General features: G+C 42.0%; 1 protein-coding gene across 8 annotated transcripts in view; it reads left to right on the top strand.

Moving 5' to 3' along the window:
* The window catches only part of LPP (LIM domain containing preferred translocation partner in lipoma), a 791,955-nt gene that overhangs the window by 642,491 nt on the left and 125,777 nt on the right, over positions 1-23,687 (top strand). The window lies entirely within an intron of this gene.

The raw sequence follows: 23,687 nt of genomic DNA, 5'->3' as shown, positions 1-23,687 counted from the left end.
GAGTGAACTAATTTCTTGCCCAGTTTCTTGGAGAATGCATCATTTGAGACCTTGGATAATGTGTTGTTATCGTTATTGGTGAAAGTGTTGTGCAGGGCATTGAGAATGTAGGAATAACTGAAGCTAAGACATAACAGTCGAAAAATATGGAATATGTGGAAAACAGAAGTCCAGAGTCTTTGCTGGTTTTTAGGAGATGCATACGGGTCACATTTACAGTTCCATAATGGAGCCTTTTCATTTAACTTAGTGAATCAACGCATAATTCCTTAGGAGATGAAATTCTGGAGAAACTGGAGGGTGTGATAAGGTAAATCTGAAAGTTTGTGAAAGTCGGTTCTTTCCAAGAGAATTGGCTTATAACGGAAGATGGGAGTTAGTTACTTCAGAAATAGTCTTGGTAAGCCAGCTCTGCATTGATGTGGCAGTGTTACCTGGAGTCAGCTAAAGATCAAAATAAATAATGGCTCTTTGGATTGCAGCCTTGCTCTCTTTGTCTCATACTCAAGGACAGAATTTGGAATAAGCACTTACACGTGTTTGATGATAATACAGTTCAGTGGACAACAGTATAATTTTATAATAATCCCCTGAAAGCTACTTCTTAGGTCTTCTGTATCTCATATTTCATGAAGGTAAATGATTAGTGACTCTCACTAATCATGGGCCATCATTGTCTTGAGTCTGTTGATAATAAGGAGTACAAAAAATTTGCCTTTTACTTCTCAGGTTGAACATCCATAGATATCACCAGTGAGTAGTGTTATCCATGTATATCCAAAGTCAAAATGTGTTCCCTTATGTACTGACAGGAACGGTAAGGCAAGGAGAAATGCACCTCATCAGTATGAGAGTTAACGCGGACATTGACACAGACATCACCAAGTCAGGTACTCGGGTGCTCTAATTTACTAAATGTTGCATTTGCAATAGGGACCATGCTGCCTAATGGTCTCTGAAGTTTAATTAGCTCATAATAATACCAGTGAGTCGATGAATCTACCTGTGGACTTCAGAATGTATTTTCTCTTTCATTTTAGGATTGCAAGAAAGTAATATGTTTTATGCTCTGCTACGTTCGTATTTCCCATTAGAACTTACCTATCCAAGCTCAATATTCTACATCAATTTTAATAAAGAGAAATTACATTTAATTGTGTATATATCCTTTCACATTAATCCATTATGAATATTTTATTCCACGGTGTTAAAAAATTACATTCACTTATTAGTGAAGAACATTCTTTTATAAGGAATGCTTTCCACTTTTGAACCTCATAACTTACTTTAAATATTTCAGGCATGATAAATGTTAAGAAATGAAAAATTAGTCTGAACTCATAGAGGAAGGACCATTTAGAAGTCTTTTGTCTTCAGTTTCTGATCATATGGTTAAACTTACTTGGTATGCTCAGCAGGTTGTAAAATTCATATCTTTCTGGAGTGATCCATGAGAGATGACTTTATCATAATGAAACACTTTTAAATTTGATCTTTGTGAGTTGCAAGATGATTGTCATCATTTTCCCTCAGGAGGAAAAAAAAAAAAGTGTGGGGTTTTTTGTTTGTTTGACATCAGAAACCAGACAGTAATTCTGATGTCTTGATAAAATGTAAAATCTCTCTGCTAATCCTCTGCCTGTTCTTAGTTTCCATGACCATGCACAATTATTTTTAGCAAATAAACAAATTTAAGGAAAGACATTAATTTGATAAGATACATACATCTTCAGAGAGGAAATGAGTAAAGGAAGCATGGTATTTTCCTAAATATATCATCTAAACTAAAACTGAAATTCACGGGCGGAAAAATGCAGTGGAACCTTGTTCAATGCATTTGGATCCACTGAGCTAATCAAAATGTTTTACTATTTTGAATTTGGAGAGAAATTGAGTAATTCTAAAACTCTTACCTTTTTGTTTATTCTTAGGCCAGTACCCTATAGTCTCATTATCATAACCTCTGAGTAAATCTATCGGGTGATATAAGACCTTCAAGTTTTTCTTCTTTCCCAAAACTGGTTGCATTGTTCTTCAAACTTTGCATTTGCATATAAATTTTAGAATTTGGCCTGCCCAGGATCAGCAGATGACGTAATGGTTACATTGCTGGACTCCTACATAGTCGACCACAGTTTGAGTCCCAGACTTGGCAGCTTAAGACTTGCACCAGGCACATGTGTGTGCATGTGTGCGTGCGTGCCCAAAATCGCAAGAGGAGAATGGAGGAAAAGGGATTGTGGCATGGCCATCCCCTCTAGGGGTGATTTCTCACTTCCTGTTTTCTGTCTCTCCGATAAGTGTATGCACCTTATAGCAAAAATTTCTCTCAAATAAATAAATAAATAATTTGTCTGCCCATGGCATGGTGGTTAAGGTTACTGTATACTCCATCCTGTAGGTCCCAGACCCACAGGCTTGAAAAACACATTTGGCACATGTCTATGTATGCCCAAAATCCCGAACCGAGGGGGGAGATGGAGGAGAAGGGATTGCAGTGTGGCCATCCGCCATGAGATCCATGCTATTTCACTTTTTCTCCCTCTCTTTGGTGAGTGCATGTGCCCTCTAACATATTTTAAAAGAAAAACTTAGAATCAGCTTGTCAACTTACACTGATAAGACCTGCTACAATTGTGTTGAACTAATAAACCAAATTGGAAAGAATGGATGCCTGAATAATATTGTTTCCAAGATACGTTATATCTTTTCTTTTATCAGATCTTTTATTTCTCTCAGTGATGTTTTATAAATTTCATTGTAAAGGGTTTGCACACATTTTAGATCAAAGACCTAAGTGTCAACACCAACTGAAAGACATCCACAGGAAGGCCTGACCTCAGCAGCTGATGGGGGATGCTGCAACATTGTAGGCTGAGGCTGGGGCACAGTTCCAGACCCTCCCAGGAGACCAGGCACACTAGGATCTCAGAGAATTATGCAGGAAGATCAGCACACAGTGAAACCCTGCCTGAAATCTCTCTCTCTCTCTCTCTCTCTCTCTATCTATCTATCTCTATCTCTATCTCTCTCTCACATACACACACCTCACAGAAATAAAGAAAGAAAAAATTAAAAACAAAGAAAAAATTATAAGAAAAAAGAAATTTCTATGACATTGGAGTGGGCAAGGATTTCTTTTTTTTTTTTCTTTTTTTGGAGAAGTTTTTGCTATAGGGCGCGTGTGCTCGCCAGACAGAGAGAGACAGAGAGACAGAAAGTGAGAAATCACCCCTCGGGGGGGATGGCCCCTCTGCAATCCCTTCTCCTCCATTCTCCTCTCGAGATCTTGGGCACGCACGCACGCACATGTGCCTGGCATGAGTTTAAGCTGCCAGGTCCGGGTCTTAAACCACAGTCGACTACATGGGAGTCCAGTAACATAGCCATTACGCTAACTGCTGGTCCCTGGGCAAGGATTTCTTAAAGAGTATATATTTTAAACCTACAAAACACAAAAGAAAAAAACGATAAATTTGATTTTATAAAAACTCTAAAACTTGTTTCTCAAAAGACATTATTAAACAATAGCAAACTGTGCGCATATGATGTGAAAATATGTGTAATGTATGTGTATTGGACAAAGATCATGTGTCTCACAGAGATGAGACGCCTCTGTGTATCTCGCACTCAAGAAAACAAAAGATACAATTTAGGGAACCAGCAGTTAGTGTAATGGCTATGTCGCTGGACTCCCACATAGTCACCTGCAGCTTGCGTCCTGGACCTGTTGGCTTAAACCTCACGCCAGGCGCGTGTGCGTGCGTGCCCAAGATCCCGAGAGGAGAATGGAGGAGAAGGGATTGCAGCGTGACCCTCCCCCCTGGGGGGTGATTTCTCGCTTTCTGTCTCTCTGTCTCTCTCTGGCGAAAATCTCTCAAAAAAAAAAAAAGAAAAGATACAATTTTAAAATAGTCTAAAGATTCTAACATACATTAAGAGAAATATACACGTATGGAGTAAGTGTATGAAAAATATTCGATATCTTTAGTCATCAGAGAAACAAAGTAAAACCCCATAAGGTATCTCTGTCCATCGATTAAAGGAGGTAAGATTAGGACCAGCATATGGTGTAGTGATGATGTCTCTGGACTCCCAGATGGCTGACCGTGGTTGGAGTTGAAAATCAGGATGGCTGTGTGTGCATTTGTGCCCAAGATCTCGGGAAGAGAACAGAGGAGAAGGAATTGTGGAGTGGCCTCCCCCCACCTATCCCGGGAGGGGGTGATTTCTCACTTTCTCCCTCTCTGTCTCTCTGTCTCTTTCTCCCCCCTCTAGCAAGCACACACGCCTTAAAGCAAAAATGTCTTCTTTTTTTTTTTTTTTAAAGAGGGCCAGTCCATGGTGTGGTAGTCAGGATAGCTAGGTTCCATATGGCCAGTATTGCAGTTTGAGGTTTGAGTCCTACCTAGTGACTTGATATACATGTCAGGGGCATGTGCATGAGTGCCCAAAACATCCCAGAAGAAGAAAGGGAAGAGAAGAGATTGTGATGTGACTATTTCCCACAGGAGTGTTTCCTCATTCTCTCTCTCCCTGCTTCCCCACAACCTTGGCAAACTCACATACCCTCTAGCAACAAAGAGGAAAAGAAAGGAGCTAAGATTGAAAAGACTGGCAGTACCAAGTAGTAATTAGATGGGGGAGCGACTATTGGAATTCTCACCTGCTAAGGTGGATGTATTGATGGAGAACAATTTGACAGTGTCTTCAAAAATTAAACATATATGCCACATATAGCCCAGAGTTCTCCTCCTAGATATTTGCCCAAGGAAAATGAAAAGTTTCACTCCACACAGAGACATGTTCACAGAAGTCCACAGCAACTTTCTTTGTAACAGCCCAAACCGGAAACAACCCAAATGTCCATCAACAAGGTGGAAGGACAACCAGTGTTGTATTTATACAATGGGATTACCTCATCAGTAATAAGGAAATTTACTTTTTCTTTTTGGAGAGAGAGATTTTTTTCTATAGGGCAGGTGTGCTCACCAGAGAGAAACAGAGAGACAGAAAGTGAGAAATCCGTCCCAGAGGGTATGGCTGTGCCACAGTCCCTCCTCCTTCATTCTCTCCAGATCTTGAGCATACATGCACATGCTTCTGGCATAAATTGTAAACTGCCGGGTCTGGTACTTGAACCGCAGTCAACTATGTGGGAGTCCAGCCACATAGCCATTATACTGTCTTCTGGTCCCAGGAAATTAACTTCTAATGCACAGCAATGTGGAAGATGCTTGCAACCATGTTGCTGCGCAAAAGAACTCAAAGCTCCCTCCTCCAAAAAAGAATACCCTACTATTGGGTCATCAAGAAGTCATGACTCATTTATTCATAGAAAAATATGTCATGACTTTTCCAACAACCCAATATATAAGTCCATTTTTTACAAAGCCCTAGAAGAGAGAAAATATATCTATGCTGATAGACAACAATCTGTGCTTTTCTGAGTAGTTGGGAGTAGGGAGAGGTTTAACTGTAGTGGGGCAAAAAGAAATTTTTTAGGGTGACGGAAATGTTCTAGAGTTCGATCATGGCAGTAGAAAGCCCTATAAATGTATTGAAATGTACACTTAAAAGGGTTTATTTCCTACACCTTAACAATTTTATTTTTAAAAATTACCGACAATGGGGACCAGCAGTTAGCGTAATGGCTATGTCGCTGGACTCCCACATAGTTGACCGCAGTTCGTGTCCCGGACCCGGTGGCTTAAACCTCACGCTGGGCGCGTGTGTGTGTGTGCCCAAGATCCCAAGAGGAGAATGGAGGAGAGGGGATTGCGGTGTGGCCATCCCCCCTGGGGGGTGATTTCTCGCTTTCTGTCTCTCTGTCTCTCTCTTTGTCTGTCTGGCGAGCGCACACGCCCTATAGTGAAAACCTCTCAAAAATAAAAAAAAAAAATTATCGACAAAAGATGTATTTTACCAACTTTTTGGAAATGTGGACAAGGGGTATGTGAGGGTGGCCTGTCAGCCTTGTGCTTGGCCTGAACCATTGGGTGCAATGTCTTGATAGAGCCACTACACATCCAGTCTGGGTCTCTTTACAAGAGAGGAAGAACTTCTTGACACTTGCTAAACAATGTGAGGGCAGGATACAGATTTTTATGCCCTTTTTCCCCTTAATATTTCAAAGTTTATTTGTTCATACCTAAATAAACAATTCACCTTTCTCTCCTAAATCAAATATGTTTATGGAACATTCCCAAAGCATTCTACTTAGGTCTCATTTTAAGAAACTGAGACATTTTCACTCTTTTTAAAATAATTTTCATATACTTGTTTAAATATCAATAGCATAATTAATATAACATGTTCGAGTGGCCTGAGCAGGTCGGGGAGTGATCATGACTGCCTCTGGTAGCAGGGGGAGCAGGAGTCAGGCTGGGGGTTTTATTGGTTGTGCCCTGCCCAAAGGCACATAGCTATGAGGGCATTTGGGATGGAAAACCTGGCCATGTTCCCCGTCACACTGTGTTCACCCAGAGGAAGTGGCTCCCTAGGCCTTTGAAGGCAGAAGTTGCACACATGCTTGGGAGTAGCAGAGTAGCACCAGGCAGGCCATGAGCTCCAGTCTGTGTTACAGATGAAAACGAGAGATTCAGTCAAGGAATCAGTTGCTAAGGGAGAAACACACCAAGTCTCAATTACAGCACCAGGACCAATCAACGAGCCAATGAAGTGCAAAACTCGGGAGTGAGAGGGTTTGGCATGGAATTTCAAAGCTAAAAAGAACTTCAGGCCCAGCCACAGTAGCGTGCGCTGCACAGGGTGGTCACATGGGAGGCCCAGGTTTGATTCCTGGCCCACCCTATAAAAAGAAAAAGCCAGGCATGGTGGTGGTATACATCTGTAATCCAGCAACTTAGGAGACTGAGGCAGAAGGATAGCAATATCGTATGACCGTCTCTAAAACCCTACACACATGGCAGAAAAGAGGAACTTTAAGAAGGAAGCGAACTTCCATTGCCTCAGAAACTTGCACCCATCTGTAGCATTCCCAACCACTTTGCTAGAATATCTCTAAATATCAGGAAGCCTATGACTGTGATGAAGGGAAAGAAATCCAGAAGAGGACAAGAAAAACCACTCAAAAGATGGACATGGCTAGGCAAGTGGTAAGAGGCCAGTTTTTCCATCCTAATTGGTCCTCCTTTGGTTCCTAAATCAATGAAGCCCACACTTTTTTAAATCTGGCCTGGTCAGCTTTCGGTTTGGTTTTCTCTTCCGTCCCCTAGAGTTTGAGAGTTTGATGACTTACCCTGTGAGGGTCAACTACATGCTAAGAGAACCTGGATGATATCAAACTTGCTTTATCATACATTCTCCCTCGAATCTCATTCTTCTTGGCAAGTTGAATATTTCATTTGCAATGACCAGTAACCCCCAAAGCCACACACACACATTCATACGTACTCACAAACCTATTTATATACACACAAACCATGATCTCTCTCAAAAAAGTACAGCATGAATTCTATTAGGAATAATAGATGAAACTATTGTATTTCACACACACACACGCGCGCACACACACACACACAATGAGAGAGGCACATCTGTGATTTCCTCACTACCTCCAGTTTTACTGAACAATACAGAAAATCTGAACCTTGGTACAGTCATCTCTGTGGTCACCAACAAAGTTACACAATGGGGGTATGGAAGCTGTCCTTCATTTTTCCCTCCTGCATGCTATGCTGCATGTGACCCCTACCCCAAATCTATGTGTTAAACTTTAGTAGCCAGGATGATCATGTCGAGAGGGTGGAGACTTAGTCCAGTTAGGGTATTGAAAGGTGGAACCTTTGGGAGGTGGTTAGAGTGGGATCCCGGAATTAGGCTGGGACACTCACTGAAGTGCGTTGTGTTTGTAAGGCGAGGGAAAAGGCGGACACCCTGCACGCGGCCACGTTCTCCTCAAGCTCTCGCCATGTGTCGATTCCTTGTGCGCTTCAGGGCTCTGCATTGAGCCCCCACCAGCAAGGTAGTCCTCAGAGAAATGGTTCTTCAACCTTGGGTCTCCAAAACTATGAACTCAATAAACCTCTCTTCAGTCTCTGTTTCTCGGTTTGCCAAAGGACATGGGCACGCAACAGAAAGAAAGAGAAGTGAGAAAGCACCGTCCATGTGGGTTGGTCACACCACAACCCCTTCTCTGTTTCTGCTTTTGGGGTTTTTGGAACACATGCACATTCTTCTGGCATGTCTCTCTCCAGCCACCAGGTCTGGGGCTCGAACTACACGTTCAGACGTGTGGGATGTTGTCACCCATTACCATGCCACTCGCTGACTCAAGCCTGTGCTCTTTTACTCAGACCCAGTTGTTCCTCTTATTAGCAACATGTGGTGTGGAACACTGCACATCCAGTCTGTCTGTCACCCTGCGTACGTTGAAATTGTCACATATCCTCCTCACTCCTGTGCCAACTGCTGATCCAGTCTTTTTCAGCCAGATGTAATCATATCACGCAAAGTAAGGTGCAAATTGTGGATCTGTTTGTATTCAGTGTGTGATCCTGGACAAGTTAGTAACTTTCCTGGGCCTCCTTGTCTTTACCTGCACATAGAGGAAGCTACTGCCTACCTGCTGGGTAGGTATCAAAGTAGGTCAAAACACAGTAATTCTTTTCTACTCCCATTGCTCCACTTGCCTGAAATATTACTAACTGGCCTGCTAACTTTTTTCTCCACTTCATTCTTTCCTCCACTTTATAGCTTGAAGTTTTATTTAAAACATGTTTACAACCATGTCATGGTTTTGCTTAAAACTTACACCACCTGGTTTACAGAACGCATTTTTTTGTTTCTTGGACTCATATAGGAAACCTTTCTTAGCCTGGCTCCCTGGCTCCAGCCCCATTTTCCTCCCCTTCCTACCTACCCTCTGGATTCTGGATGTGCCATGTAATTTCACTCCTCTCTGTTTTTGCCGAGTAATGGGAATGGCCACTTCTTTCTTTTCTGGAGAGGTTTTTGCTATAGGGCGTGTGCGCTCACCAGAAAGACAGAGAGAGACAGAGGGACAGAAAGCAAGAAATCACCCCCAAGGGGGTATGGCCACACTACAGTCCCTTCTCCATTCTCCTCTCGGGATCTTAGGCACACACACACATGTGCCTGGCGTGAGTTTAAGCCACTGGGTCCGGGACTCGAACCGCGGTTGACTACATGGGAGTCCAGCGACATAGCCATTACACCAACTGCTGGTCCCGGGAATGGCCATTTCTTAGAATAAACTTTCCTCTACCTGCTTCTCTACTTAGGTTAAAATGCCCTGCTTATCCTTCAGCACCTACTCCATTGTCTGTCTTCTAAAGCTTTGTCTGATTAGCATCCCTCCCCCAACTCGAGCCCATTTCTAAAAGAATGCATTGCTTTCTTATATGATTCTCGTGGTATTTTTGTATGAGTCTTTAACTGCCTTCATTTTATTGCATTAAAATTACATACATCTGGGGCAGGAGGTGATGTGGCAGTTGAGTCATCAGACTCCCACATGGCCGACTGTGGCTCAGGTTCCAGAGCTGGTGGCTTAACAATCATGCCAAGCATGTGTGCACGTGTGCCCAAAACCCTAAGGAGAGAATGGAAGAGAAGGGATTACTGTGCCGTCATCCCCCAAGGAGTGATTTCTTACTTTCTCTCTCCTTAGTAGTCTCTCTTTGGTTGGCAGCCTATTGGAAATACTAATAATAATCATTAATTATAAGATTTTTGAAAAATTATTTTAAAATTAGAAAGAAATAAGTAGAAATTATATATGTCTATGTGTTCTAGGGAAGGCAGATACCAGGTCTCACTTGTCGTTGTATCCCTAGTTTGGAAAACAAGGCCTGACACACAGTAAAAACTTATTATCTGTTTAATGTAAATGTTTACTACTCCGGATTATCTATCACGAGTCTTAATGATTGGTAGGTAGGTACTCAATGAATGCTAAATTGAATTAAATATTTTCAGTCTTTCAAGAAGTTATACTAGTTAGTCTTCCTTTTTTAAAATTTTTGATACTCTTGTATTAAAGTTGCATTTAAAATGTTAGTTCCACTAGGGCAGCAAGGACATTTGTCTTGCTGCATCTCTTATGTGAAACACCTAAGTAGATGTTCAATAAACAGTGTGTGAGAGTAGAACTTTACTGAGTCTTTCACTTTCTCAGGAGTATTTTGAATAGGAATAATTTGAAGACCAATGTCTCATGCTTTTTCTAACTTTTTCTTTTTTAAGGTATTTGGCACAGGTGCCTGTGCGTGCCTGAGTGAGACAGATAGCAGAGAGGGACAGTGAGAAATCACTCCCCAGGGAGAGTGGTCTTGCTACTGTCCCTTCTCCAGTCTCACCACCAAGTCTGGGACTTGAATTTTGGTGGGCCGTGTGGAGGTCCAGTGTCCTTATACCACCGCGCCACCTGCTGGCCCCACTGTGTCGAACTTTTTAAGCTAGTAAACTTCTTATGTAATTGTTTAAATTGATAAATTCCTCAGAAATTTTTCTGAGGACAATAATGGGACAGAAACGAAACTGATGGAGGGCCTCTAGGCCATCAGCACTCCCCTTCATCTGCCTTCCTATGCCCTAGCATTGTATCAGGGCCCTCAAAACCCTTAGGGTTCCCATGAATTTGTGTGTCCCAATGAAATCTCTGATTCTGGCCCTCCACTTGAATGTATAAAAGAGGGACGGAGGCTGATGGTGATCAAATTCCTGTGTATGGTACGGGCCCCCGTGTCTTCTGACTCTATTCCATTACTCGTCCAGCTGCCATTTATACTCCCATTTTGCTATATCCCATGGATAGCATCTTAAATATTGAGTTCTTTTCCTTAATAAAGGTCTTTTCTTTAAGTTACACCATCACCCCCCATTGTACCACCTGCACCAAGCTAAATTATTCCTTGGTGTTTACACCTTTCAAATATTTATAGGCCGCCATCCCGGCACTCCTTAGTCATCCTTCAGCTTTGTTATATGTGCATATATAGCTCCTTTAATCTTCCCATCCAAGTCAGTCTCTCCAGTCCCTAATCATTTATACCACTCTCTCTCTCTCTCTAGTATGTATAAGAGAACAGTGTGAGCAGATTCCAGATGGGAAAAAATAACCCCAACATGTTGTGACAGGGGGAGAAAAACACACTGAAGAGATGAAAGGAACAATCTACAGGTTAATTAGTAGTATGGCCACAAATATGTGCACAGTTTTGTTTCAGAAATAAAGCAAGCTGTATTTGTTATAACTATCTCTTCTTTGAACTTAGCAGAATGCTGATAATGCCAAGCTGTGTTTACAGTCCCAATTTTTACTAAAGACCTTCAACTTTGCACTCCCTCTGTGCAGTATCTCTTGCCCAAGACAGAACTTCAAATAAAAGCACATAGCAGGAGGTGATGCAAGAATCCATCACTGAGCTTATCTGTTTTTATTCAGTCTCTGTGGATTTACATAGTTTCCAGGCTCTCGCTTAGGAAGGTAGAGCCCTTGACTTACTCACTAGTTATTAGGCATTTGCATTTGTGTTATTAGTCACCTTGCAAAAATTAAAATGTGTTTACTAAATATGATCATCTAAATATGGAAGCTACATTAGTCCAAGAGAAGTCGCCTAGAAATACTCCCTGACATAAATAGAACGTGCCTATTGCCTGGTTTTCTCTTTTCTCTTATTTTATAATGTGTCATCCATTTTGAGGTCTAGACGGGCTGCCCAGAAATTACCATTGAGGAGATTCTCCTTACTCTCACTTCATGTAAATTAAGTTTATGTGCTCATCTTACAAAATTTTTCTTAGAATGAAAACCTGAAAACTAGAAATGTCCTTAGAAAAACAAACCTGCTTCATTGATTTTTTTTCATTTGCTGTAGAGTACATGCACTCACTGCAGAGAGACAGAGAGAGATGGGGACAGAGAGAGAAAGTGAGAGAGCACCCTCCAGAGGGGATGGCCACATTACAGTCCCTTCTCCTCCACTATCCTCTCAGGATTTGGGGCATGCACACACATACACCGAGCATGTTTTTCAAGCTGCTGGGTCTGGGACTACAATGGCACAGTGAGAGATCCAGTTGCCTTAACTGCCACGCCACCAGCTGGCCAGGTTTAATAGAATGGAGATACTGTACAAAGAAAAGACGTGGCCAGCCCAGATAGATGGATTCTTAGACGATGTCCATTTTTCTCCAAATTCCTGTATAGTCCACAAAGTATCTCTTTAGTTCCAACCTTCTGTAGAACTTCTGGTGCCTTTTTTCTGCTGCTGTCTCTGAGGATCTCACAGAGATATGAACTCTTAAAGGTAAAAATATGATTTCTTGCTGGATGAAGAATTGCCCTGTAACTCAGAAATTACAAGATCCAGTGGCGCTTATTGGAAGGGAATTTTAAGTTTTCTCCTCTGAAACCCAGGATTCTGCTGATCTGGAGGTGCCAAAGAAGGGTGACGATTTATTTTCTCTCTCACAGCAAGCAACATTGTGAAGGGACTTATTCTCTGAATGAAAGGGGAAAGGAGGAAAGTAGGAGTCTTCTCATGTTTTATTCAGATGTTAACAAAGAAAAATGAGAAGTGTGTTTCCTTAAAATTGACACCATTTTTATCCCAAACATTCTGGTAAGTGATAGCAGATGACTGTGCAAGCTTCTGTAGAAAGAGAGGAATTTTTCCAGAAGCATAGTCCCGGTGGGAAGTATTACCTAAAAGTAATACGCTAATCGCTTTCAATCTTGCATATTTTTGCATACTGTGTGCATACATACGTGTATTAATAACTTCTCCCTAGACGTCACTTCAGCACTCGGAGAGCGCAGTGTTGCTATGCGAGGGGCGGAGATGGCATCAGAGGCAGACTACTTTAGCAATGAGGATTTTACAGAGACTTGAGAACGGAGATGTCCCAAGGTCATAAGACTCCACACCCATTGGTCTCCCTGTGGGCTCTGATGTCACAGCATGTGTCAGGTGTTCCTGGTATCCGTCTGCCCTCTCCAGGGAGAATATGAGTGGCATTGCCTGTGTCTGTAGGTTCCTGTGTCTTAGAAATCTATCTCCTCGCATCAGTTCTCCAGTCCATCTTCTGGATTTTGCATAGAAATTTCTTAGGATGTGATTTCTAGGTAGAAGCCTCAGCCACGTAACTGTACATAAGTTCATTCTGCTCTGTTGTGCATGTGAATTTATAACAATATTCATTTAAAAATGTATAGCAATATATTCTGGAGTAGTTTCTTATATTTTATGGACACATACTTGTATGTACAATGTGTGTGTGTGTGTGTGTGTGTGTGTGTGTGTGTGTGTGTAATTTCCCCTCCCCTCAAGCCTGTGAAGTACCCAGGGCTGAGATTCCTATTCCTGTTCCACCTGTGGCTCAGATGGATAAAATACCTTGCCCAAAGTCATAGATCATATCTCTAGTACAGCTAGGGTCCAAACCTAATTCATGTATCTACTGCTATAATGCTGGGGCTACTTGAATAGCTTCTATTCTTTTAAAAAATAAATAAATAATGAAGCAAAGCCAGACACCTTCTAGCTAGTGAAAGCTATATATAAATCACCATTGTATAACACAACTAGTTCTTACTGGCTATGGTCCAACAAGGCACAGAGCCTTCTTTGGCCCTGATATACTTCTGCAGAACCCACTCCCCCATACCCTGCCACCACGCCTTTGATTTTCAGAACACACAGATGTACACATCCAAAACACACCACAGTGTTTCAGAGATAAATGGAATGACTGCACTGTTCAGATAAAAATGGAGTGAAGTTGTTCTGGAATCAGGTAGGAATCATCCTTGCAGTACCCCACATGGTACTCCCCTTTACCTTGTAATTTTACCACTACATGAGGGAGAAATAGCTCATGGTCAGGCAACAGCGCCTACTAGTGGAAAGAAACTCCCATGTGTGGCAGTAAACCTGGGAAATAGCCTCCTGCAGCCTGAGGGAGCAGCACACTGAAACCCTGGATGGGATGCATGTCTCCTCTGTGCTGCCGGCTTGCTGTGGGATCTTAGTCAAGGCACTGATTCTCACTCAGCCTCTTACTGCATTCGTAAATGAGGATGTTGCTTTCTGAATCTCTATACATTTTAGGACTATTTAAATCCTCTCAACAATGCGTTATGGGCATTTCAGCACTAAATGGAGAAAACAAGAACCCATGTAAGAGCAATCATGTAGAAGTAGAATGTTGTCATCCTGTGGGTCCTATGACGTGTGTGCATGTCAGGGATCACCAGATGAGCCTCGAATTGCAACGCTGCCGTCTTCTTCTGAAGTCAGACACAAGGTCATCCTCGTATTAACTCTCCTGTCTAAGAGAATAATTGTCAGGTCAGCTGGTTGTGTGCTGGTTGGGCAGTTGGATCTCACACGGCCAACTGTGCAGTTTGAGTCCTGGACCTGGAACTTGAAAAATATGCTGGATGTGAGTGCATGCACTTCCATGCCCAAAATCCCAGGAGAAGAGTAAAGACAGGATTGCAGTGCAGCCATTCCCTGGGGAATGACTTCTTTTCCTCTCTTGTCTCTTTGTGCCTGTCTCTCTAGCAAGCACACATGACTTATAGAAAAAAAAAAAAAGAAAACAAAACAAAACAAACCAAACAAAAACACTAAAATAAAATAAGGGTAACTGTCTTATTTAGCTTTTAGTTATTTTAAGACTCAAGTGGGAATGTGGAAATTATGAAGTTCTATGTAAATTGCAGAATTATTCTTGATCTTCATATATCACAAAGTAAAAAGAAATGATGTTAGTTATAATTGTCATCTTCCTCTTTTTGGTCTGTATTCTAAACTTCTGTCCCCTGTGGAGGGCAGGGATTGTGAGGCAGAAATCTTTGAGCAGTCACATGTCATCTTACTCCGTTTAGTCCTGCTATAAGAGAACGCCTAAGAGTGAGTCATTTATAAAACAGACATTTTCTTTTCGTAGTTCTTGAGGATGAGAACCCCAAGGTCAAGGTGCAATCAAGTTTGGTTGTCTGGTGAGGGCTGCTCTCTGCTTCAGGGTGGCACCTTCTTGCTGAATCCTCACATGGCAGAAGGTAGAATTAAAAGCTAGCATGCCTGAGCCTCTATCCCATGGAGGAGAGAAATGCCCTCATCATCCAGTCATCTCTTTAAGGCCCCGCTTCTTCATTCTGTCACGTTGGCTACACCTGAATTTTGGGGGAAACACTTTCACACACAGCATGGCTGTTGTACAAGATGGAAATGGAAACACAATCTGGAGAAAACTGTCAGGGCAGGACTGACTCCTTTGTAAAAAGAGTTTATATGTATCATGTGACATTTATATACACACACATGTGTGCACATAAATATGTGTGTACATATGTGTGTGCATGACCATCTAGCCACAGCGAGATAGTCTAAGAAATGTGTCATTAGGCAACTTCAGCTTTGTGCTAACCTAGCGTATACTTACACAAACCTAGAAGGGACAAGGTACAGCCCACTGCACGCCATCACATGGGATCACCTTTTGTACACAGTCCTTCGTGAGCCAAAACATGCAGTGCATGTCTGTATGCGTGATACTTTCACCAAAGCGTCTGTTTAGTGTTAACACACCGATTTGTCTAGTTTCTTCTTTCATAAAACAGGAAAGTAAGAGGGATGTTTAAGGAAACCTAATGCCCGTCGCAAGATGAATCCTGTTTCTCTGTGAACTGTGGCTCCCATTTGCATCTTGCTGTCAATATATTCATCACATGTTGTGCACGTGGACTCTACTTCATGTGAAGCATATTCTTCTGACTGGACTTTGTTAGACATGATTGAAGTTTAGGTTGTTTTATGTCATGCACTGAACTCTTTTTTTTTTTGGAGAGGTTTTTGCTATAGGGCACGTGTGCTCACCAGAAAGACAGAGACAGAGAGGAAGAAACCTCTCTCCAAAGGGTTGAGGTCATGTTGTAATGCCTTCTCCTTCCCTCCATCCTGTCGGGATTTGGAGCATAAAACGCATGTGTGCCTGGCATGCTTTTCAAGCCCCTGGGACCAGGACACTATCCTGGTTAGCTACGTGCGATCTGGCTCTATGAGCCATCAGGCAAGAGGGCCAACCTTGTTATAAAAACACTCATGCCAACACCCACCGCCAGAGATGAATAGCTTCAGTTTAGCCTGGGGCGCTGAAACACTGCTGTTAGAAGTTCTCTAGGTGCCTCTCGTGCAGTGGCGAGCAGTGAGAGCCACTGCTGTAACAAGGACGGTGTGCCTGTGTTTTCCACCAAGAATACCGTGACGTGGAGTGTTGGAAAGCAACAGTGCCTCAGGTCAAAAGCCCCCGGAGCCATATCCTAGCTAGAATTTAAGGGTCAGCATGCAAGACCTGCTTTGAAGGACCCTCACCTGTTGTGATTGCCCCGCCTGAAGCAGATGAAGACCTTCATTACGGTCTTTGAGGCCTTGAGAAAGGATGAAGTGCTAGCCTCTTGTCTTCTTGCCCTGAGAGTGAGAGAAGGTCCTACCCCTAAGTGATGTCCATAGCATCAGATGGAAAACTTAAATGTATTCCTAGGGGATGGTGCTGCTCAGGAAAGTGGGCTTAGGAGTCACACCTGGTTCCGGTTCCGGTTCCAGACCCACCACGTTCTTTTTTGACCACTTGGTCAGGTGACTTAACCTGGGGTTCCTTATCTACAAAATAATAGTAGATAAGGCTTGATAGGACTAAATCAGAGACAGTGAAAGAGGACTTCAAAAAGTTCACACAAATGGGATTAAAATAGGTTTTTTTTGATACCATAAACTTTTAAAATCCCTGTGTAGTTTCTTCATAATACACATTATCCATGAAAATTTTGAAGGCTCCTTCTTTGCAAAGTGCTTAGAGCACCTCGCACAGAGAAAACACACGATAATATTCTGTATTTGTTATGCTTCTTCACAATACATATATTTAAATCAGTGAAATGTTCTTGCTTTTGCAGCCCTTCATGGGACTCCCCCTCCCAGTGTCCCTCCTCCTCAGAAGGCCTAACCTAAACAAATACGCATCTACAAATGAATCACAAAGTGGTTCGATTTCATAATGACTCCCCTTTATCAGGAAGTCACTCAGCCTTCATTTCATCTCATCTGGTTTGTTGCCCAGGCCTTTGTCCATCTACTTCTGGATGTCTCCCTGACAACTTGTCTTTTGGGTTTCGCTGTATGTGTTAGTTTGTTTGTATGACTTTAGCTTTATTTCTCTTTCGCATTAAAGTATTTCTTGTCTGCCTCTGAGGATGTCTTATGTCTACTACTGGTTCTACTGGTGTAGCCATCATCACTTGTTTTCCTGGCGTGTGTGCACCTGTGTGAAGAGGGAAGAGAGGGAGAAAGGGGGCAACCATCTGCAGCCTCCTCTCTCCCATCCGTGGGCCCCTAAACTGCAAATCTCTCTGTGGGGACTGTGTCGGCAATAAAGTAGTGAAGTAGTAGAATATAGCTACTATACACAAGCAGAGTGGCAGAACTGGACGTGTCCCACAATCAGCTTTTAAGACATGATAAGATGGGGACCAGTAGATGGCATAATGGTTGCATTGCTGAACTCCCATGTAGTCAACCATGGTACGAGTCCCTGATCTGGCAGCTTGAAACTCACACCAGGTGCATGTGCAAGCATGCCCAGAATCCTGAGAGGAGAATGGAAGGCAGGGGACTGCAACAGGGTCGACACCCCACCCCACCCCACGCCCCCACCGCCAGGGTGATTTCTTGCTTTCAGTCTCTCTGTCTCTCCAGTGAGCACATGTGCCCCATAGCAAAAATCTCTCTTAAAAAAAAAGATAAGATTTTAGAATTCACAGAGCTAAATGGCACTCATCACAAGGAAAAGTACTTTAAAAAAGAAAAAGTTTCTCAGATAATTCAATATATGGCCAAGATTGATGATTGTTGTCTTACTTAAAATATAAGTACTTTAAGAAACAAGGTAGAGGCCAGCAGGTGGTGGCCAGCATAGTGATTAAGGTGCTGGACTCCCATGTGGTCGACCATGGTTCAAATCCCAGACCCAGTGACTTGAAACTCATGCCGGGCACGTGTGCATGTGTGCCCAAAATCCTGAGAAGAGATTGCATCGTGACCATCCCACCTGAGATGGGTGATTTCTCACTTTCTGTCTCTCTGTCTATGTCTGCTCAGTGAGCTCATGCTATAGGGATATAGCCAAAATCTCTCTCAAAAAAAAGGAAAGAAACAATGTATATTTTCTATTTTAACATACATTAATGTTACAGGGCCCCATGGAATAAAAGCTTGATTGGAAAATACTATCTTCCTAGAACCTTCAGTAAATACCAAAATATCATATGAACCCATCATGTAAAGGATGCAAATAGTCTAATTTTTTTTGGGGGGGGGTATCTTTAGTGGAAGATAATTTCTGAAACAGCTTATTGGAAGCTGTGCTTAAGGAAGATAACTCCAGTGGCTGTATGTAGGGTAAATTGAAGCATGCATTGTTTTTAGAAATACTTTACTATCATTTCACAACCTTTATAAAATCTTAATAACTCAATTTTTATAACATGACTTTTTCAGAGTAAAATGTATAATGAGGAAGCTGACTTACAATTGTCATATAGAGCTTCAATTCATTATAATATTTAAAAATATAATATTTATTTTGTTTGTGCCTAGAATTTCCATTTTTCAATAATTTAGAATTTTTATTTATTACTATTATTTTTAGAAAGAGTTTTTTTGTTATAGGGCACGTGCACTTGTCAGAGAGACAGAGAGAGATAGAGAGACAGAAAGCAAGAACTCATCCCCACAGGGGGGATGGCCACATTGCAATCCCTTCTCCACTCTCCTCTCGGGATCTTGGCCATGCATGCACACGTGCCTGGTGTGAGTTTTAAACCACCAGGTCTGAGACTCGAACCACAGTCGACTACATGGGAGTCCAGCGATGTAACCATTATTCCATCTGCTTGTCCCTATTACTGTTTTTTAAAATTTGCTCACCAGAGAGAAAGAGAGAGAGAGGGAAAGTGAGAAAGCAAGGCCCTGGGTCTAGGACCCAAACCAAGCTCCACAATGTGGGATTCCAGTGCCCTAACCACCACACCACCTGCTACCCCTAAAATTTCTGTTCTAAGTCAGGTCACAAGAGGGCATGAAGGTCTGACTGAATGTCTGCACTACTTTACTTTTGATTTTGAATAATGTGCAAACATGGGAGTATGTCATTCCTAGTTACCATGGTGCCAGCTCTCAGAGTAACTGGACATTTTTGATCCCTCCTCAGAAACAAGCAGTATTTGCAAAAGAGAGTCTGTGGTTTATTGTGTTAACAACAGTGACCACAGGACAAAAAAACAAACAAACAAAAAAACATTGTTTTTCATCAGAAGTTTATTTTCCCATGATAAAGGAAATAAATTGACATTATCAAAAGAGAAATTAAATAGGAAACTTCATATTCCACTGTTTTATCTCCTTTTTTCAGCCTGTTGATTTGCCTGGGAGGTCAACCTCTACCCATACCATTCCTAAAAATGACTTTTTAAAATTCTGTCAAACCTTCTAGACTTAGCTCACTTGTGGAAACTTCAAAAAACCTTTCTGTTTGTAAGATAAGTAAATCAAATGTATCAAAACACTCAGGAAGCCTTGCAGTGACCCATGATGGAAGATCAAACAGCCTGATGAGAAAGCAGGCTGTGGTCCCAGGAGGCCTTTTAGAGACAGGGCAGGTGAGGGGTGCAAAGAACCCATAGGTAGCTCCACAGTCACTGGGAAGCTATGATGTCCGTGTGAGACAAGCAGGAGTATATAACCAAGCCACGGGGGTGGGGGTGGAGTCTTAGTCCACTGATGAAGTTCTCTGCTGCCTGTCTGCCCCTCTGCCCTGGGTCTTTCGAGTTACTGTGCTGAGCTTTGCCAAAGCTTTACCAACACATTTCACCCCAGCCCCAGATCTGAGCTCCAGCTTCTCACCGGACCCAACTGAGCTGTGTTTCTATTGGGTTGTCGGCAAGGTCATGATGCATTTTTAAATAGAAAAATACGTCCTGACTTGGCCGGCAACCCAGTAATACGCTCTGGGGCCTTGAAGTGTGGTACCCTTCCCTGGTTTTCCTTGTTTAAAAGTGCTGAGGCACTTGTGCCAACGTTGGGCTGTCGTGTGTTCTTGTGTAAGTCCCTCTAGAAGCAAGGCTGCACTTTCGCTTGAGTGACTTTCCATTCTGAATGCTTCCCGAAAAGGCATAGTTTGTAGATTTTGTTAATGTAGAAAGGGAACATTTGGGCACCTTTTCTGTCCTGCTGATGTGTAGGGCTATTTTTATTTTCTGTTCTTCGCTTTTTTTTTTTTTTTTTGAGTGCTTGTGATTTTAAAGGTGCCAGACTGACTGCCCTCGAGGCTAGTGTCCCCAATTTATCCCAAGAATAGGAAAAATACGGGAGGCAGCAGAGCCGGTCATGTCTGGGTTCAGCATGTTAGCCTGGCCCACTCTGGAGGAATATTTCTTCAAACATAAAGGAGAAGATTGTTCCCTGGGAATGCGTCCATCTGCTTTCAGGGCCGAGAAGACAAAACCTCGTTGTGCCATCACAGGTCCCAGCAGTGTTGGGATGGGATCCAGTAAGCCACAGCCACACCTCCCCTCTTTCTCTCTCCCACCTACACCTGTTAAAATTCCATCCTTTTTCTCCACATAACCTTTCCTCTGCCCTCAGATGTGATTTTCCATCCACATTCCATTCTACTTCCTTTCTTACATGGCATGCCATCTGTTTTGTCATGTGACTCTTGCATGTATGTTCCTGGAAAAGGCAGTGACATCATCAGTCCTTTTCTGTAGGTCACATAGAAGTAGACCATAATACTAGGGGAAGAGTGGATATTTGAAATGCTGTTAAATAGGTGGAACATTTTAAAGCTTATCTTTTCAGCCCGGTCTTTAGGACTCTGGTTTGAACTTTCCTTCTAAATTGATGATGCAGGTTTTCTCCCAGACCTTCAAACCTCCTCAAACTCTCCTTAAACCATGTTGGCTCAGGTTGGATATGGTACTTTGAGCATCCATGAGGTCTGGATCCAAGTCGACACCTCTAGCTACCTATTAGACTACCATGACCAATAGTCAGTAACATAATACTTGTCTAAATTGTTTTCTCAAAGCATTATCCACAATTCTCTGGTAGTTCCTAATGTCTTTTAAGTGACTTTTTTGGGCATCTGCAAGGAAAAGAGTAATGTTGAAAAACAGTTTTGTTGACTTACACTTTAACATATTTGGAATGTACAATTATACATTCCCCAAGAATCCAATATGTTTGTAATGATCTTATGGATTGGCGATCCATTTACCCCTAATCCTGATATGTTTCTGTAATGAAATGTTGTCAAATGGCAGCATAACATTCTCAGAATATTTTTTTGAGAGGTTTTTGCTATAGGGTGCTTGCACTCACCAGACAGAGAGAGACAGAGAGACAGAAAGCGAGAAATCACTCCCCAGTGGGGATGGCCACGCTGCAATCTCTTCTCCTCCATTCTCCTCTCAGGACCTTGGGCACACATGCACACGTGCCCGGCCTGAGTTTAAGTCACCAGGTCTGAGACTCGAACCACGGTCGACTACATGGGAGTCCAGCGACATAGCCATTACGCTAACTGCTGGTCCCAAGCTCTCAGAATTTTAGTATCATTTTCAAACATAGTGCTTTCTAGTAAACTAATTAAGCATTTTGGTTTTGGATTTTTGGGGTTAGAGTAATCACAAAAATAGTGCCATATGAAAGAACCTAATCTTGTAAGCAGAGTAAGTCTAAAATTTTAAAGCCATCTAAGCTGTATAGCTTATAACATAAACAGATACAAGTTAACTCTTAAATAATGATGTGTAAAACCAGCCGCTTGGTTTACTACAAATTGTATACAAGGTTTTTATCAAATGTCAAGACATGTCATATTTAGATTTCATAATAATATCAACTGTAGTTGAAATAGCTCAGTTACTAATAGCTTAACTTTTAGTAGCTTGGGTATTTCTTATTCTTTAGGGAAAAATTAATGATGTATAGTTTCAGCCTTATTTAAAAGACTCGTTCCAATCCTGCAATAAAATATAAATAAATACTTTCCAGGACCAATTGCCACCAAAGAGAAATAGAAAGAGATTTCCCTCTTCCCTCCCAAGTTGAAACATCTAACCTTTCATTGTTGAGTGTGAAGTGGTTGGCAGCCATGTGATGTAGTGGAGTGCTGAGAGCAAGTTTCAGTGAGAAATCCCTCCGTACTGCTCCGCAGCGTCAGGTCTGTGTTCCCCCCTTCATTCTCAGCTGGGAACAAGTACTATTGCGGAGTGGTTAGAGCACAGATGCAGAAGTGAGACTACGTGAACTTGGAGTTACTGATTTTTGTGACTCAGTTTCCTCATCTGTCAAGTAGGAATTGTAACAGTTCCTTTACAATGTTATGACTGATCTCAGTTAATATCCATAAAACTCTCAGAAAAATGCCTGATACATTGAAGCACTAGATTTGTTTTAACTTGCTTGTCAATGCTTGAAGTTTCTTGCCGACATTTCCAGTGGACTGTAGTTACTTTTTAGCATTTTTTAGCGTAGTACACAGAGTAAGACAAAATGATTAGGTCATCGAGAAAGTCATGACATATTTTTCTGGTTTTCTGTGCAAAATGCGTCATGACTTTTCTGACAACCCAATAGTTGTGGACTTGACCTTTGGCTTGAGGTTCCCATGATGAGAGATGAAGGTCCAGATTGCAACCAGCACAGTGATTTTCTCACGGACATAAGACATGTCTTTAATTGTATTGTTGTTATTGTTTTTTATTTATGCCATGAATTTATTTTTTTACTTTATTTTATTTTAATTTCTTTGATATATTCAATAACTTTATATCACTTAGCTTATGAAGTGAATTCTCCCAACATGAATATAATTCACACCAGTCCAGTGGAAGATACTATAAACATTATTTTTTGTTATCATTTAAAACGATGTGAATTTTTAAAACCTACCCCTGTTGTCCGTATGTGGACCAGATGCCCCACTGATCAATTTAAAAATGCAGAACAGCGCATGGACAATGACAATCAAAGCCTACAGTATGTGGAACCATTACAGGAGTTTGGGATGTTCAAATGAAGAACAGACTTGGATGGAAAGCTGACTGAATTGTAGTATCTTAAATGGTATCAAGTCCAAGAGCTGAGAGCGTTTTGTGAGTCCCCCGAAGGTAGAACTTGAACTATTATGTATCAGCGAGAGTGAGGAAGAATTCTGGCTCAATATAAGAAAAAACATTTCGGCAGTCTGGGAATAAAAGGGACCACCTTGTTTTCTGCCTGTCCCTGAGGGTTGGCTGAAGAAAAGGTTTTACAACCAGGGCTTTTGTGAAAGGAACCAGAGTTTCAGTGGGACCCAGTTCTAACGGGAGTATAGGACCTCCCAGGAGAAAGTCATTCCTGGACTGTATTGTAGGTTGTACCTTCCACTCCAAGCATCCCGAGTCTTGTTTCTCTTACCTGTGATGTGGGATTAGAAGCAGAGCACTGGCCTCAACGTCGGAGACCCGGATTCTGTTGTCACATTCTGTGAGATGGCGTGCTATGAGTCCGTCTTCTCAACTGACTCCTGGATAACCCCCACCACACCAGCCTTAGAAAGCGTGGCAGTGGCTGTCCTGGTGGTCTATC

The sequence above is a fragment of the Tupaia chinensis genome, unplaced genomic scaffold, assembly GCF_000334495.1.
Source record: "Tupaia chinensis unplaced genomic scaffold, TupChi_1.0 Scaffold000515_1, whole genome shotgun sequence".
Classification (NCBI taxonomy): Eukaryota; Metazoa; Chordata; class Mammalia; order Scandentia; family Tupaiidae; genus Tupaia; species Tupaia belangeri.
Note: the sequence above shows the minus strand (reverse complement) of the source record. Positions and strands in the feature narration are given on the sequence as shown.